Genomic DNA, 19,257 nt, shown 5'->3' on the forward strand with positions numbered 1-19,257 from the left:
AGGACTACAATTCCCAGGGCACTTTTAGAGAGAGGTTGCTGGTTACGGAGGGACTCGGGTAATGTCCCTCAGATTGAGGCTCTTACCCCGCTACTTTGGGCCCTATTGCTGCACCCCATCCCCCAGCTTAGCTAGTTTCCCCGAGATAGGATAAAAAGACACGGGCATTTATGGAAAGTAAAAGGATCCTCACTCCAGAGTATAGTTGTAAGACATTTGCCAGCTGAGGATCAAGGATTCCAGCACAGTTAACTCTTGCTGTGAAAGTTGCCTATGTACAGAAAGTGTTCCTCTTATATGGATATGGATATTTTCTTTTTTGGGGGGCGGGGGCGGAGTTCTTATATGGATATGGATATTTTCTTTTGGGGGGGGAGTTGTTTTGTTTCGTTTTTGAGATAGGGTTTCTCTGTGTAGCTTTGGAGCCTATTCTGGAACTAGCTTTGTAGACTAGGCTGGCTTCGAACTCACAGAGATCTGCCTGGCTCTGCCTCCCGAGTGCTGGGATTAAAGGCGTGCACCACCACCGCCCTGCTGGATATTTTCAAATAAAAATGTTAAAATAACAATTCACTGAGTTTTAAAGCCTGAGAGTCTATGGCCTTTCTCCTTTTCCAGTTACAAACCTACAATTGTCTAGGAGTCTCACAAACCCTATTTACAGCAAAAGATATTTCTTGACCCCTTTATGCAACCCACTGTTTGTTTTTCTAGACTACCATCCTAACCAAGGCACATCTGGAGCCACCCTATGATGTCATATGTCGAGGAGTGTGGTTATCAACCCTCTAAGATGTAACTTGAGAGTCACCAGAATGGCATATTTGGGCTACAAACACTTAAGTGTGGCTCTCCTCTGAGAAGCCCATACCCACATTTTTCAGTGTCTTTCTTCTGAGCACTTCCTCTTTTTAATCTCCCATGCTTATATCCATTCTAAACTTTCTTCCCAATAAACTCTGCTTTAAACTGGCTTCTCCTGAAATTCTTTTCCACCATAAAGTAAAGGAAGCTTTACCTGAGAGAAGGTCCCTAAAGGATAGGAAGCTGGGTCCTTCGGTAGATAGGACTAGAGACTGCAAACAGTGAACCAGAATTATAGGCAACTTTGTATACACCCCTCTACCATCTTGCTTTTAAGCCCAGGCCAGTGTCCCTCAGCACAATCCAGAGGTAGAGCCAGGTCAACTACAGCTCCTCTGGGTTCCCCCAAAGTCCCAAGAGCCTTTGATTCAACCAGAGACCCCTGCCCCACTCATTCCTGCATTGATTTCCTTATTCATTCATAAGTGTTTGCTGAACATGCCTCATGCTGGTGGTGCTATGGACATTAACACAAGATCCCTGACCTCTGCTTCCAGAGATTTAAAAAAAAAGGGGGGGGGTAATAACTTGAGTAAGCAGTATGGTGGGAAAGACTGCAGGCTAGTTGAGATAGTATGGAAGGGCACAGCTTTAGAATACTAAGAGGAAGTGCCAAGTATGGCAAGTGCCAGCACAGGGCAAACCAGGAGGCAGGACAACATTGGGAGAGCCTGTGAATGGGAAGTACAGGTGAGCTCTACATAGTGATACAATGTGGGGAGCAGGTGGAAGTTTAGGTGACTGGGTGCAGGACAATCGCTTTTTGTAGCTAGTGAGATCTATGGAGAAATAGAATCCAAAATTCTAAGATTTGCTCAGGCACTCAACCAGCCCAAGGTGGCCAGGCAGGACATCATCCACCTCAGCTGATTCCTAATTCTTTGTGGACCACTTCTCTGCACTTCGTCCCCACCCACACACACACACCCCTGCACCAAGAATCAAGCCTATCCTGAACAGGTGTCTGGCTCAGTTCTGTGGGACCACCTCACAGATGGTCCCAGGCTTCACAAAATGCCTAGGATGGGACAAGCAGACCAAGGAGCCAGGAGGGCCATTGGCTTTAAAGGACACACACTAGCTCTGAGACCAAGCCCAGCTTTCCCCTGCTTTGGAGTAAAGGGAATACACAGTGGTAAGACTCGTGAAGGAGCTGATCCATGGGAACTAGCACTGGCCACTGCTGGACTGGACACAAAGAGCTGGTCTCTGAATGACCACTGCTGTGCTGCTCACGATGATCAGGGGCCTGGCCCTGCTCGGTGTCACCAGCCCTGCTTGTCAGGAGACAGCATCTATCTAGAGGTCACCCACATCTACCAGACATGTTTTCCAAGGGAGGTCCAGGCTTCTCAGCTACTGGATACCTTTGGCTATTTTATTGAACTGTGACTGTGAATTTCTATGTGTTTGCTTTTTTCAGGAGACAGAGAAGGGTAAAGGTTAAAGCTCACATCAGAACTGATGCAATGTAGTCTGTCACCCTACTCAAATCACCCCACCAGAGTGGTTGTTCTATGGTGTCATGGGGCCAAACTTGCCATTTGAAATGCAACTGGGGTTCAAGTCACAAGCCAAAGAATGTTTTGGTTTTGGTTTTTGGGGGGTTTTGTTTGTTTTTTGTTTTTGTTTGTTTGTTTGTTTTTTGGGTTTTTTTTGTTTGTTTTTTCTTTTTTTTTTTTAAGACAGGGTTTCTCTGTGTAGCTTTGTGTCTTTCCTGGAACTCACTCTGTAGCCCAGGCTGGCCTTGAACTCACAGAGTTCCGCCTGGCTCTGCCTCCGGAGTGCTGGAATTAAAGGTGTGTGCCACCACCGCCCAGCTCAAAGGATGATGTTTTGAGGCAGAAGCTTTTGCCTGGGCTCTTTGGAAACCTCTACATCTGAGCTTGAAGAGAAGACATCCAGGCAGTCTCTCACTGGGGATTTTCTTTAATGACTCTGTTTACATGCCCCCAAATGATGGGGATCTCACCACTTGACAGAGCCTGCTCCTCTGTGGGAGTGTCCATGCTTGATGCCTGCTTACTCCACTCTCCATTTCTAAAGTTGTAATACATGAACCTCTTTTTTTAATCCTTAGAGCTCTCTCTCTCTCTCTCTCCCCCCCCCCCCCCTCTGCTGTTCCAGATGGTCCTTTTGGGCCAGAGGTTTGCCTCCATGCTGCCTTCCCTCTATGTTGAATCTGGATGTAGTAGCTCCTGGAGATTGGTACAGCCTAATCCTTTCCCAGCTCACAGTCTATTTTCTATTCATAAAGGAAGCGTCCTGTCTTGAGTACACTTGTTCTCCGTGAACAGGCTGGGGGAGAGGGGTGCGGGCAGAATTAGGTGCGGTGGGGAGATCTTTCCAGAGCAGAGATCATTTTGAGATGCAAGCTCTGCGGAGTTCCCACATGTTCCCTTCCGCACTAGGCAAGTAGCCCTTTCCCCAAGTGGCCTACGTGGTGGCGAAAGGGCACATGAATTAATACATCTGAACCAGTTCCCCATGATATCAGCCAGCTGAGGACCCCGTCATGGCCTCCAGTGTTGGTGGGCCTTCTCTGCACCGCAGCCTCCAAAGTACACTAACCCTTGCTTCCTGTTGGCCTCCCTGCAGCTCCTCCACATAATGTGATCATTTGAATAAGAATGGCCCTCTAGGCTCAGGTTAGTCATCAGGGAGTGGCACTATTTGAAAAGGCTTAGGAGGTGTGACCTTGTTTGAGAAAATGTGTCACTGGGGGTTGACTTTGAAGTCTCAAAAGCCCATGCCAGGCCCAGTGTCTCTCTTTGCCTGCCTGCAGATCAGGATTTGCCCTCTACTTTTCCAGCACCATCTGCACCACGGCTGCTGCCTTGCTTCCCGCCACAGTGATAATAGACTAAATTTCCGACACTGTAAGCAAGCTCCCAATTCAACGCTTTCTTTTGTTAAGAGTTGCCTTGGTCGTGGCCCCTCTTCACATCAACAGAACAGTGACTGAGACATGTATCTTTACCATGTGTTCCCACCAGCGGTTTCATATGTGCTGTTGCCTCAGCATGGATGTTCTTCCCCAGGTTTCTCACAGATCCTTCCTTCACGCACTCCAGACTGCACTTGGATGTCACCCTGCTGTGAATGCCAACCCATCAAGGTACTCCTTCCCCTTGGCCAACCTGATTTCTCCCCACAGCCCTGTCACAGTCTAGCAACTCTATCTCACTTGCCCCTTTATTCTGGGCACCAGGATGTGCACCGCACCAGGGCAGTGGTTTTCTGTTTTCCCTGGGTACCTCAAACTATGCCTGACACAAAGCAGGCACTCAGTAAGCAACGCTGGATGAACAGTTCTGCTACTCTAAGCTGAGGGCCTTGGGCAAGGCAGCTTTCTGAGCCATACAGGCCCTGTCTGTGGAATGGGAAATCACACTACTTACCATCCAAGCTGAAAACTAAAGTTACCTCTTGCCATTGGCCTCTCTGCCCCACCACTTACTGGCTGTGAAGCCTGGGGGAAGTGGCCTGCTCTCTCTGACTCTCAAACTCCTAACCATGGAAATCTAATCTGTGTTCTTGCGGGATTGCAAACCCTAGAGTCAGCACTTCAAGAGCCTCTGGCTTCTTGGAAGCCACCCAGCAGCCCTGTGGAGGCAGAGGCTGTATTCTGTCCTGGGGAAATGGACCCCACAGTCACTGAGTAAGGGTCAGCCTTAAAACCCACCGTTCAAAGAGCCAAGGTGGAGACTGTTCTTCACCCAACACTAAAACCCACCTCCCTGGGACCAGATGTGATCCCCAGAAGTCCAAGCGCTCACTTGGTGGGTGCTTAAAACCCTTCTTGGTCCTGCCCCTTCTCTGTGGCTGTTCATCTCTCTTGCAAGCTCAGGGTCTCATCCCAGCACAGTCTGAGAAGATGGACACTCCTTCAAGCCGGACTCACTCTGACCTCACTGGCCTCTTTGTCCATTCCTGCCAGTCTCGGGGCCCTGGTACCTCTAGTTTCCTCTGCCAGCCACACTCTTCCCTTCTCAGAGAACAAGAACTCCACTTCAGCTACCCTTGAATCTTGTACCTACATGTACCTGGTGCCTACTTAGAACTCATCAACTATTTGCTGAATGAATGGGGTCAAGGCTTTGTTTTGGTTAAGTGAAATTATTCTTCAAAACTGAAGGCCCAAAGCAGGCATGGTGACAAACTCCTATCTACTCTAACCCAGTAGGGAAGCTGAAGCAAGAGGAGGACCCCTTGAGCCCATGAGTTCAATGCTAGCCCAGGCAACATAGCAAGACTTCCTTTTTTAGTGTTTTTATATTGTATGTTTGTAAGTATTTTGCCTGTATATATGCACATATACCACTTGGGTGCCTGGTGCCCACAGAGGTCATAAGAGTGCATCAGATCCCCTGCAACTGGAGTTGTGAGCCACCCTGTGGGTGCTGCGAACCAAACCTGGGTGCTGTGGCTATCGCTCTGTATAAATAAAACACTGATTGGCCAGGAGCCAGGCAGGAAGTATAGGTGGGACAAGTAGAGAAGAGAATTCTGGGAAGGAGAAAGCAGAGGCAGAGAGAGCTGCCAGTGGCTGCCAGGACAAGGAAGATGCAAGGTACCAGTAAGCCATGAGCTACGTGGGCAAAGTATAGATTAATAGAAATGGGCTAAATATAAGCGTAAGAGCTAGACAATGGTAGGCCTGAGCTAATGGCCAAGCAGTTTAAATAATATAAGTGTCTGTGTGTTTATTTTATAATTGGGCTGTCAGACTAACAGGGCTTGGCGGGGGCTGGAGAGAAGGTCTCCAGCTTCACCTGGGTCCTCTGAAAGAGCAGCAAGTGCTGTTAACCCTGGGCCATCTCTCCAGCCCTGTGGTGGTTTGAGAGAAAATGGCCCCTAAAGGGAGTGGCACTATTGGGAGGTGTGGCTGTAAGTATGACCACGTTGAAGGAGATGTGCCACTGTGGACGTGGGCTTTGAGGTCTTTCGCTTAAGTTTCGCTCAGTGTCACAGTCTCCTTCCTGCTATCTGCAAGATGTAGGACTCTCAAGCACCACATCTGCCAGCACGTATGGACTGAACCTCTGAAACTGTAAGTGAGGACCTGAATTAAATGTTTTCTTTATAAGAGTTGCCAGGCTGGAGAGATGGCTCAGAGGTTAAGAGCACTGCTTGTTCTTCCAAAGGTCCTGAGTTCAATTCCCAACAACCACATGGTGGCTCACAACCATCTGTAATGAGATCTGGTGCCCTCTTCTGGCCTGTAGGGATATGTGCAGACAGAACACTGTATACATAATAAATAAATCTTTTAAAAAATATTTTTAAAAAAAGAGTTGCTGTGGTCATGGTAACTTCACAGCAACAGAACCCTAACTGAGACAAGCCCCAAGGCTCCATCTTTTAAAAAGGAAAAGGAAAATGAGGCAAAGTAAATACGTTTTCAGAGAAACAGAAGCTGGGAGCAGATCCAGCCAGAAGAGCAACTGCAGGGGACTTCTTCCAGCAGCTGAAGACTGCCCCACAGAAGTTGGCACATAAGACACAGAGAAGTGGGGACAAGTGGCCCATGTCAACAGACGGGAAGGAGTGGTGGACGCTTAGCAGCCATGGCTCTATCTTGTAGACTTGAAAATGTTTGTCTTGATAACTGAGAGCAAATGCAGGAAAAATCAAGCAGGCTGCAGACTCAAGCCGCATGCTGCTGCGAGTCCACAAGTCCCACCCCCACCAGGTCTGCTTTTCCGGTTCTCAGGAAGCTTCAGCCCAAACGGACCGGACCGTGTGTAAGCATGAGACTGACTTCACATATGCAAAGGATTTTGGTCTCATGCCATGACTCATGGCATGACTCACCCTCATACACAGAGGAACTACAGAGGGCACTACAATGCTTTCCTAGGTGTCTTTGTTCTGTACCGTTCCATGTGTGTGTAGCCGGTTCTGTGTGTTTGGGGGGTGTCGTTCGGTACACAGCGCTGGGGGTCAAACCCAGGGTTTCTGCTTGGCAAGAGCTCTATCATAGAACTACACCACAGACTTAAGCATTTTTTTTTATTTTTTGTAGAAAACTCATACCTTAATAATTTCCTATCTCAAAAATTTTCAAGCCACAATAAACACTCAAGAATTATGCAGTGGGCTCCCAGCACCTCTCCCCTGGATTTGCCTCTGCATTTCTTGGCATATGTTTCATCTGCTTCTGATTTTATGTTCTGCTTGCTTGTGAACTGTTTGAGGGGTAGGGGTAGATTTCACTGGGACTTAATGAACAGTCACTGCGTCGATTCACAGCACAATGCTCAGGATTACAGATAGCCAGCATGGTCGGCTGACTTACAGCCCAGCCAGGATCCACAATGAGACAGCCCTGCTAATATGCAGTTCTAAGATCCACAGTACAGGCCACACACAGCCAGCTTTGGTCTGTCTTTTTCCATTAGAAATATACTGGGGAGCTGGGCACAGTGGCACACACGTTTAATCTCAGCACCCAGAACACAGAGACAGGCAGATCTCTGTTAGAGGCCAGCCAGGGTTACATGGTGAGACCTTGTTTTGAGTTGGGGCAGGGAAGAAAGAGAAAAAGAAGAAAAGAAATATCTAGGGGTGGAGAGGGAAATGAGAAGGATCAGAGGATACAGGCACTTGCCGCCAAGTCTGAGGACATCAGTGTAATCCCCAGGATCCAGAGTGGAAAGAGAGAACCAGATCCCAAAAGTTGTTCCCTGACCTCCACGTGTACACTGTGGCATATGTGCGCGCACGCGCGTGTGCGTGCACACCCACACCCCCACACCCACCCACACACAATTAATTAACCAAATTTAAAAAGAGAGAGAGAGACATCAAAGACAAGTGTGGTGGCATATCTGTAATCCAGCACTTGGAAGGCTTGAAGCAGGAGGACCACACGCTCCAGGCCAACTTCCCCTAAAGAATGAGACCCTGCTTCAACAATAATATTTTAGAAGCTGAAGATTGACATCGGCAGCTTGGGAGAGCCCAAGCCAGGGGTTTCTGAGCTTTGTCACAACTCACCGAGTGCTCGGCCTCTTTAATCAGGAATGTCCCCACAGGTGTATTGTCACAGACTAGGAATGTGCCCTTTCTCTTCTGTAGTTTGTTTTGTTGTGTTTGGGTTGGTTGGGTTTTGTTTGTTTGGATAGCATTTTGTTTGTTTTCTTTTATTTTGAGACGTGGGTGGGGGTTGGGGGGGTCCCACTCTCTAACCCTGGCTAGCATAGAATTCCCTAGGTGGCCTTGAATTCTTGGAAGTCCTCCTGCCTCAGCAACCTGAGTGCTGGGATGAGGGGCATGTACGCCCTCCTGTGCTGTTCCTCTTGGTTCTTAGACACGGTGACTGGCGGCAGCCAACACCAGCCCTCCCAGGCCCACATGGTGGGCACACATTACCGCTGGCACAAGGTGCTAGCAGGAGAAAGGGGATCACATGCCCTGTGCCCTGGGGCTGAAGAGACATCTCTGCAACTGCCCACTAGAATCAGGCTGCTGGGCTCATGAGTGACTACAGATCCAACCCAGATGCAACCTGAAAGGCTCAGCCGCTCTTAACCAACCCGCCCCAGTTCCCACCCCAGATCCCCTGGGCCCTACCCTTTGCCTGTGAGTTAAGTGCCTAGAAGAGTCTGGTCTGTTCAAGGCTGAGTATGTAGCTGCCCTGAATTCAATCCCCAACACGGAGGTGGACAGGATGTGGTAGGGTTCAGGGTACATGGCATAAGGCAGGGCAACTTTTATGGTTTGGGTACCCTTGGCTCTCACCCATGAAATAGTCCTTCCCCCCCCCCCCCACCCCACCCACCCCCGGAGCTGAGAACTGAACCCAGGGCCTTGTACTTGCTAGGCAAGCACTCTATCACTGAGCTAAATCCCCAACCCTGAAATAAGTCTTTAAATGCACTTCTAGCTGCTGTCTCTGAGGACAGTAGAACCCCCAGCTGAAGACAGCTGGTGTAAACCGAAGCTCCCAGAAAAAAAGCCACAACTATGTTAAAGGTTCTACAAGGCTGATTACAACTCTGTGGTGTGAAGAGTTGGAATGTTGCAAATCCACAACCAAGTTATCTTGAACTATCTTTAGTCTCCTTAATAGCCATTTGTCACCTACTCTTATCTAGCCTAACACCCTTGTGACTATCCCGGGAAGCCTTTTGGAATGCATTGTTAACAGCCCGCCGCTTCCACCCACCCGCCTGAAGCGAAGAATGCATCAGATAGCATCTGAGATCTACAGCAGTGTGAACAAGAATTCCTAGGGAGAAGCTGTGTCTGCAAAGAGTGTCCACCGATTAGACCTGCAGAGTTGGAATGTTGCAGGTCCAGAGCCTAACTACAGTTTATCTGGGCCATCTTCAGTCCCTTGCCTATCTTTGTGTCAGAACTAACATCCTGTCACCAGCAGGTAAGAACCTTTTGGGACTATATTAACAAAACCCTAGTTTTCCCCCAGCCAAAGGGCCGAGAATGCTCTCAGCAACTAAAGGCTATAGCAGAGTTCTCTTCATGTGGTCATAACCCCCTACCTGGTGTGTCCACCAATGTGAGTCCTGATTTGTGGATTTCGTTGTTCTGTTACCATAAGAAGTTCCGAGCCTGGCCCCTCATTGGAGCCTGGCCTTGGGGAGAGCAGAAGCTGTGTTCCAGGCCACGGTCACTCTTATTTGCCTCCAGAGTAAATGAGCTCTCACCTGTCTTGTGGTGAGGACTGTGGTTTTGTGTCAGGAGCAGAGACCTTCCTGCTTCCCTGTAACCCGCTTGCCTGAGCTTCCCACCAACAGAGTTGAAAAGCACCTTGATTTTTTTTTTTTTAACTTTCTTTTGTTCCTGCAACTATAAAGACTCCATGAAACTGTTTCCAGAAGGGGACATTTATTTGGGGTAAACCAAATCCACATTCCCCAGCCATGGCCACAGACATTTAGCTCCAGAATAAACAGTCTCTTGTTCCCTCTGAGGCAGGAGCCAGGCTTGCATGGATACTAGATAGTCACTAGTAACCACCGTACCCTGTGCACTCCATGCACCGGCCTCCCACCATGCTGTTGATGCCCCTCTGGGCCTTTCAGGAATCCAGGTTACCAATCAGAAAATGAAGCTCAGAGGTCTAAGCGACATCCCCCAAACCAGGAAGGATTGGAAGTAAGGCTCAAGTCCTGGGTCCTGAGCCCTCGCTCCCCATGAACCTCTGTGTACTTAGGGACGCCTAGCCTGGGCTTCTAAGTGAAGGCTGAACTAAAGAAGAGAGCTCATCTCATGAGAGATGGGATTCTTGTCCAGCAAACTTCTTGCCCAATCATTGCCCTCTCCAACCCGAGCATACTGACGTTCACTGCAGGCACTGGGCCTGACCATGTGGCTTGCCTCTTCAACTGTATACAAAAACTGTGTCCAATTAATTATGTAGACCTAGGAGTGGATTGGATAGGTTGAAGGGATGAAGTCTGCCACATGAGGGGCTTTTTCTTTTTTCTTTCTTTCTTTCTTTCTTTTTTTTTTTTTTTTTTTTTTTTTTTGAGACAGTATCTCACTATGTAGACTAGGCTGGCCTCGAACTCACAGAGATCCGCCTGCCTCTGCCACCCCAGTGCTGAGACTAAAGGTGTGTGCTGCCATGTCTGGCTCACATGCAGGATTTTTAGGGGCATGTGTTTTTGTTTCTGAGTCAAGGAAACTCCTTGCTGCGTTCCCTTCCAGGTACATCTCCACCTGGCTTATCATCTCAAACACAGGACTGCTTAAGGGTTCTGATGTGGTGGCTGCCTGTGTCACCACAAGCCAGTTCCCCAGCACAGGTATCTTCTGCCTTTAATTTAATTTAATATTTATTTGGTTGGTTGGTTGTTTATTTATTCAGTCCTGGGGATGCACCTGGTGCCAGCCCTATATGATAAGTCCCGCCCACCTGTACCTTCTGGCTCTTGGCTCCGCCTCCTGCCCTTCCCAGTGCAAGGTGGCCTTCCTCCTGGATAATGTCACGGAGAGTCTTCCTGTGCCATCAGCCACCCTTTTGTCTTTGTAGAAGAGTCTGGTGTCTTGATGATTTGTAACTGAGTGACCTGCCTCTTGATGATTAGGTTCTAAGAGGTGGGGTAACCTACCTCTCACTCATATAAAATTGGGCGTGAGATCTCACAGCTTCTCAAGGCATCTCCAGTTACTGAGGAGAACCTGGCTGTGTTTTCTACCTACAGTCTTGCCTGCCCCCCATCTGCAGGGGGTTGAGAATCCCCACACACATGCGCAAAGTGGCTTCCAGGAAACTCCAGTGCCTACACTTTACCCAATCACTACAGCCATTATATAGGGTGGGCACAGCAATGTCCTGTACTCTCCAGCCACCCCTAACTTCCCATGTCCAACTTAGATTTCTTCTTTATCCTGAAGGCTCCACCCCACTGCTGCCTCCTCCTAGAAGCCTTCCTCCCCTTCCCCAATCTTGAGTCACCCCATCTCCATCCGTGTGAGAGTTAGGGGTCTATAAGCCTACCAGGAAAGCAAGGTCAACTCTTTTCAAAGAGACTGCTTCTTGCTCGCAGTGCCTGCTTCTCATTCCTTGAGTTTACCTTGCAACTGTTGAAACTGCCAATGGCCTGAAGAAAAAGCCCACTGGCAAGTCAAAGATCCCGCCCAAGAAAGGATACGTGGGCAGGATCAAACAGGGGAAGGCGAAGGAATTAGCAAAGGGAAGGCTGGGAACCCTCTAAAGCATGCAACCCTGAGCAGCCCAGGCAGACTCCTGGCTCTGAGCCCCTCCCATCCTGCCGAGGAGCTGTTTGCTTGAATTAGTTGGCTCTTTTCACTTTCCTAACTCTTCAGGTCTGTCTCTTCCTTCTCTGTTGTATGAGCCTTCAAACTCTCAAACCCCGTCACTTTCTCTTCCTCTGCTTTAGTCTTCTTTCCCAAATGCACAGTTCTTCTTCTTTTGTCCCACAGAATGAACTCAGTAGCAACACCCCTAGAAGACCACCCCTCACCCCAAGACCGCTCTAACGTCTCCAGGTCCCATCTTCTCAGGCTGCTGTCTGGAGTCCTCCATGGTTGGGTTGTTTTGTTTGGAAACAGAATCTTTCCACCAGGCTGGCCTTGAACTCTCAAGTTGGTTTGTCTTTCTTTCTCTTGCCTCTGCCTCCCAAGTGCTGGGATCATAGGCATGCACAACCACCCAGGTAGGCTTCAAATTCCTGGTCTTCCTGCCTTGGCCTCTGAGAGCTGGGATTCTAGTCATGTTACCAGGCATGTGCTCCATCACCTGTTGGTTCATTTGCTCATTCAGTTTTCTGAGACTGTGTTGCGAATGGGACACAATGCAACAAAAAACCAGGAATTAAGTAGCTGGGCATAGTGTTGTATGCTTTTAATCCCATTAATCCCAGCACTCAGGAGGCAGGGGCAGGTGGATCTCTGTGAGTTCAAGGCCAGCCTGGTCTACAAAGTGAAGTCCAGGACAGCCAAGGCTTTGCAGAGAGACTCTGTCTCGAGAAAAAAAAAAAAAAAAAAAAGGACAGGCATTGAAAGAAAGCAAGCCACAGCAGGGTGACCATCAGCAGGAAGACAGGAGAATGGGAAAATGGGACCAGAAAGGAGACTGAAAACAATGTGAAGTGGACTTGTGGAGCCAGGGGCCCCAGAGGACCACCCAGTCATATAGAAACACTTCTGAGGGGCTGGAGAGATGGCTCAGTGGTTAAGAGCACAGGCTGCTCTTCCAGAGGTCCTGAGTTCAATTCCCAGCAACTACATGGTGGCTCACAACCATCTGTAATGGTATCTGATGTCTTCTTCTGGCATACAGGCCTACATGCAGATAGAGCACTCATACACAAAATAAATAGACATAAACCAAAACAAAAATGGAAAAGAAAAAAAAAAACACTTCTGATTCCCACAATGCATAGTGTAATTGCCTGCCTTGGGGACTGGGTACACCCACCAGAAACCATTTCCACAGCCCTATGTGACAAAGTCCTCTGTACCTCAGCCATCAGGAGGACTTCTTGTCCTCTAAAAAGCTCCAGAAGTAGACGTGGCCTGTCTATCCACCCTGAAGCCCCCAGCCCTGCAGAGACCTCCTTCTGTACTGATCTGACTGCATCCAGAATGATACGGCGCCCAGTGATACGGCTGGCCATGTTTGATTTTTGTCAAAGGGGTAAGGGTTCACTTCCAACCCTCCCACTCTAGAGCTCCTGCACCTGCCAGCCACAGAGTTCACAGAACCCAGTACCCCCACCCCAGAGAGGCTGGGCCGTTGCCTGGAAACATTCTCAGTTTTCGGCACTGTGGGGCCTGCTGTGGCCATCTAGTGGCTAGTGGCCAAGGAAGTACTAGAGGCCTGCATATGCAGGGCCACTTCCACAAAGCTGGGAGCTGCAGGACTGTAGAAGCCTGCTTATCCCAGAAGGACACACTGCAGGGGGTGCTTCTCCACATAGTGGCATCCAGGGTACTGAGGACGTCTGGGGACACAAACGTTAGCAAGGCCCAGATATGCTGGAAGGAGTCTTGGGCATGGTCTTGGGCTGATGAAGAAGGATGCCTAAGTCTGTTCTCACCCCCAGCAGGGGAAGAGGACTGTGTGGCCTTCATAAGAGGAAGGTTTGCCTTGATAGGTTGGGAGATGGCAGAACCTCCCATAATGCCTTCTGCTTCAGAGGGATCACGTGGTACATACAACCTCTGTGTTTGCTCTTCTTCCCCGGGGGCACAGGAGACTCCATTTCTCAGCACTCTACTACAGTTAGATGTGTAAAAAGGTCTAGCTGATGGGAATGTGAGAGAAAGTGATACCACCACATCTGACCTGGCCCAGAACCCCCTGCTGGCACTACCATTGCTCTCTCATTCCCTGTCTCTCAGCTGAGAGAATCATAATGGTTTGGTTATAAAATGTATCTCACATTGTATCAAAGCCTAGGGCTCAGTTGGTGATGCTACAGTAGGAGACGCTAGAGTCTTTAGGAGGGAAGGCTTATCTACAGGAGGTGGGTCACTGGAGACAGGTTCTTAAGAGTACCTCCGTCTCGGCTCCCTGTCTACCACGTGTGAGAACGCATCTGTTGCAGACCCCTACGCCCATGATGTTCTGCCTAAAAGCACGATGCCAAGTGACTGCATGGAACTCTCTGAAACTCGAGCTGAAATAGATTCTTCTTCCTCAAACTAGCTCACGTCAGGTACCTTGCCGTGGTTATGAGATGAAGACCCAGAGAAGGTAGAGACCCAGGATCTAGAGTCCAGATCCTCAAATGCCTGTGCCAAGTAACTTCCCCGCTGCCCAACCCTGCCAACAATGATGGGCTGTTGTGAGTCCCAGAAGGGCCTGGCTGTGTGGTTCTCCAAGACTCAGATTTTCTTGTCACAGCGACTGGCTTTCTGGAGGAAGCACTTGTCTGGGTCAGCAGAGATGGCAAAGGCAGAGGACAGCAGCCCCACTCAGTCTGAGTTTCAGAGCTGACCACCCCCTGTAAAAGGAAGGGCTGGGCCTGGCCCCCTGCATTTCTCCATGGTCCAGCAGTGGACCCAGAACACAGAAGTCCAGAGGAGCTGTTCATGGCTGTATCTGAGCCTGCAGTGTCTCCTCACTGATCAACCTGTCCCAGCTTTTGTGCATTAGAAACACATCCACCAGCCAGGCAGTGGTGGCGCACACCTTTATTCCTTTATTCGGGAGGCAGAGGCAGCAGGTAAATTTCTTGAGTTCAAGGCCAGTCTAGTCTACAAAGCAAATTTTGGGACAGCCAAGCTGTCCCAGAGAAACCCTATCTTGGAAAAAGAAAGGAAGGAAGGGAGGGAGGGAGGGGGGAGGGAGGGGGGGGGAGGGAGGGAGGGAGGGAGGAAGGGAGGAGAGAGAGAGAGAGAGAGAGAGAGAGAGAGAGAGAGAGAGAGAGAGAGAGATTCACTTACCTTTCCTTCCCAGAGCCGGCAAGCCTGGCTCCCTAGGACCTGTCTCTGTGAGGACAAAAGTGGCAGAGAGTGAAGTCTCTACCTTGGGGCTTTTTCTTAGGAAGTCTTCAGGGAGCCACCACCCTTTGCCAGACTGCCTTTACCAGTGGGCTCTACCCAGCCATTCTGGTGTAGCTGGACTCTGTCCCCAGGAAGGGAAGGGAGACCTGGAATCACCCTTCCAGAAGACCCTGGTCACTGGTTTCTGCAAAATAGACATAGTGTTCCTGGTTACTCCCATCTGAGAAATTGGCAGGTCCTCCACGCAGTCCAGCTGGAACTCAGAATTCCAAGGAAACGGAAGTAAAAATAAATGAAGGAAGAATCCGTGCTCAGGAAGTCACACTGGGTCCAGTGTGAGAAAGCAAGAGGAGAGTCGAAGGGTCTGGGAACAAGACAATGGTGCCCTTGTGTGCTGAGTATCTGGTGAGCCAGGCCCTCAGGGGAGCCCATCCTAGAATCCTCTCATGGGGTGAACACAACCACCTCCATCCTCCCCTCCCACGCTCTCAGGGCAGTTCCCAGGCTGTGTGCAGAACAAAGCTGTGCAGCCAGACCACAGGTATTCCCGGTGTGGCCCTTCCCTAGCCGTCTCTGCTTAATCTCCCATCTCTCAGATTCCTCCTCAGTCACCTCCTACGCTCATTGGGAACACTCCAGGGAAAACACAGACAGTGCAGGTACTATAAACAGAGGAGTGAAGCCACAGCAACCCATGCCTCTGCTGAGGGAAAGTGGGGTCCCTACCGGCAGCGCAGGAACAGAAGATGGAAGAGCAAGGTCTACACACAGGCATCATGGAGCCCCTTCGAGGCCACAGGCCATGATGCAATCCCTAACCTTTCAGGTTGCTCTGTGTTCTCTGGGACCAAGATCCCTACATGCAAAGCAGCCAAGAGCACTGGTTTGCTCTCCTGGTGGACCTACAATGCTTCTGTGATGTGATGGTCCAGATGATGCTCTACAAAGACATTCTTTTTTTTTTTAAGAGTTATTTACTTTATTATGTATGCAGCATGTATGACCAGAAGAGGGCACCAGATCTCATTACAGATGGTTGTGAGTCACCATGTGGTTGCTGGGAATTGAACTCAGGACCTCTGGAAGAACAGCCAGTGCTCTTAACCTCTGAGCCATCTCTCCAGCCCGACAACGCCATTCTTTTAGTTTGTTTTTCTTATCATTGTTGATGTTGGTTTTTTGTTTGTTTGTTTTGCTTTGCTTTGCTTGTGTTTTTGAGACAGGGTCTCACAGTGTAGTCCTGGCTGGCTGGCATATTCTGGCTAGCCTGGAACTTCTTTTATAAACCAGGCTGGCCTCAAACTCAGAGATTCTCCTTCCTAGGAGTGCTAGGATCAAAGGTGTGTGCCACCATACCCCACATACCATTTTGGGGGTCGGGTTTCAGACAGGGTTTCTCTGTGTAACAGCCCTGGTTGTCCTGGAGCTTGCTTTGTAGACCAGGCTGGCCTCCAATTCATAGTGATCCACCTACATCTGCCTCCTGAATGCTGAAATTAAAGGTGTGTGCCACTACCACCTAGCCTGAATGAGTGAATTTCTTTTTCTTTTCTTTATACATTTTTTAAAGATTATTTGTTTGTTTGTTTATTATGTATACAGTATTCTGCCTGCACATAAACCTGCACTCCAGAAGAGGGCACCAGATCTCATTATAGATGGTTGTGAGCCACCGCGTGGGTACTGAGAATTGAACTCAGGACCTCTGGAAGAACAGACAGTTCTCTTAACTGCTGAGCCATCTCTCTAGCCCCATGAATGAGTTTCTTAAGAATATATCAAGCTGAGGCCTGCCTGATGCCATGCAACTCCGGTGAGCAAAAGAAACCCATGGGGCAGCCTGGGTCCTCACAGGCTGGGCTGCCTGCAGGCATCCACAGACCCACCCTGTGTGGGTGGGTACCATTATGAGGAATAAGTATTTGATGAAGAAATGGGAGAGACTGAGAGGTGGAATGGTTTGTATGTTGTGGTAAGAGGCAGATCTGAAGAAGAGAGGGTGGTGAGCAACGGGCTGATGTTGGCGGCCTGCTTGTCACCTAAGACCTGAGTGGTGTCTGGGCCTGGGCTGCTGCCTCGGGCCATGTCTGGGTCCATGACCGTACTGCAGCCAGGGTCTGTGTTGATGTCCGTAGTAACATGATAACACCAAAGGCTATGGTTTTCCAGGGTCTAAGCTGGAACCTGTGGTCATGTTGGTGTCTGAGGGCCATGCAGCCATTGGGCCATACCGATCTGGGTGGCCTGCACTGCCACACAAGGCCATGGTGTCTTCCGGGCCTAGACTACTGCATAGACCTATGTCTGGATCTGTGGCTCAGCAGCAGCCAGAGTCTGATTTGATGTCCATGACTCCTATTACCACCAAGGCCATTCAGATGCCTGAGGTCTGGGCAGCCACCTAGTACCATGCTGGTGTCCAGGGCCTTGCTGTTGATAGGACCACACTGATATGGATGGCCTGTGCTGCCGCTGGGGCCATGGTGATGCCCAGGCCTGAGCTGCTGCCAAGGGTCATGTCTAGATCTGTGGTCCTGCGGCAGCTGGGGTGTGTGATGAGGTCCATGGCCCATGTTGCCACAGGGGGTCATAGGAACCATGAGTATTGAAATTCAAGGGCCATGCTGAGCCAGCCCCACCCTTCACTGGCCCTGGGATAGCTGGCCCTGCCCCTTGCTGGTCACAGCAGGAGGAGAGTTGACCCTGCTTCCCGCCCTGCCCCCCACCAGAGAGCTGGCCAAAAAACAAACAAAAATCCCTACACTGGAAGAGATGTTCCCACCCCTCACCATGGGCCTAGAGGAGCTGGCTCTGTCTCTCACCTGAGGGAGTGGTCCCAATGGCTCAGACCCACCAGCTCAGCTACCACCCAGACCCACATCCTGGGCCTTGGGTTGGTCCACCCTAACATCTATTCCATCTATGCCCTGCTGGAGTGCTCAAAGAGACTGGTCCTGTAGAAGGATAACTGTAGGATCCCCATGACTTGGGGAAACAGCAGGATATCCAAGAGGAGTTTCGATGAGGCCCCAGTGATGATGCTGTGCAAGAGGCCTTGAGCCAGACCTATGACTCATTGCAATGAACTTTTTGTGGGTGGGGCTGATTGGACAAAAGGGTATACTGTGTGACACACCGCAGCTCCCAGTGCCACTAGGATGAATGAAGAGGTGTTGGAAAGACAAAGGAACAAGGTGTTTTTATGTTTTTGTTTTGTTTTTAATTGATTTTTTTCAGGGGGGCTTCTATGTGGGGGGGATGCTGCAGGGATGGGGGGAGGCTATAGAGGGACTGGGAGGTGAGCAGGATTGGGGTGCATGATGTGAAATTCCCAAAGAATTATTTATATATAGTAAGCCAACATAAAAGAGTAGAGAGAGAGAGCACAAAACATCATCAAATCAGTCTTCAAAATACCTAGCAAAAATTGACTGAGGAAGCCCTTATGAGGCCAGCGGCTGAAGTTCTCAGTAGAAAGAGTCCTTGGCAGAGCAGTGTGAGGCTTGGGTGAGGCTTCCAAGGAAAAGAACAAATAGCAGCAGATAGGTGACATCATCAAATCGGATACAAAAGAGTTACCTTCTCATTGGTCTCAAGGACATAATGCTTTGACTTTTGGATCCTCTGTTCCGTTCTCTTCCCTCCCTGTCAGAGTTAGTGGGGCCTTGAAGAACACTTTGAGATAAGCATGCTTAGGTCTGAAATGGTAAGAGATAGATGGACCCAGAGCCAGCCTCTCAGAGAACTCAAATAGCACATGACAACTTACCACCAAAGTGCACATTAGCACACAGTCCAAAGAGGCACAAAAAGACTGACTCCCAGCTCCATTTTTATTAGTCATTAGTTGGGGGCTTCCAACTCAAGTTCTTTGGCTGTCCGAGCTGCAGGGGGCCTGGGAAACGAGTCCCTTTAATCCCATGGGTTCCCGTGAAAGAAAAGAATTTTTGGTGCCCTCTCTTTTCCTCTTCTTGTCTACAAACCACATGAACTAAAGTATAGACTAAAGGAGCCTCTGAAGCCACTGTGGACAGTGAGGTGATTTTGAGGTTGAAAATCATACTCTGGAGATGGTGGTGTCTGGGCTCCTAATAATTTTGTGCAGTTTCCAAACCATCCGTGGACCCGCCACCAGTTATCTCTGATACGAAGTTTAAAAAACCCGGTTGTTGAAGGAACTATGTAGTTAGAGTTTTTCTGCCTGGCCCACAGTCAGGGCAAATCTCTCTCACCTGCCAGGCCCATAGATGCTCAGAACCAACCAAGTAAACACACAGAAACTTATATTGGTTATAAACTGTATGGCCATGGCAGGCTACTTGTTATCTACTTCTCCTATCTTAAATTAACCCATTTCTGTTAGTCTATACTTTGCCACATGGCTTGTGGCTTACTGGTGTCTTTACATGTTGCTTCTCATGGCAGCAGTTGGTATGTCTCCTCCCA

Source organism: Onychomys torridus, chromosome 8 (genome assembly GCF_903995425.1).
Source record: "Onychomys torridus chromosome 8, mOncTor1.1, whole genome shotgun sequence".
Lineage (NCBI taxonomy): Eukaryota > Metazoa > Chordata > Mammalia > Rodentia > Cricetidae > Onychomys > Onychomys torridus.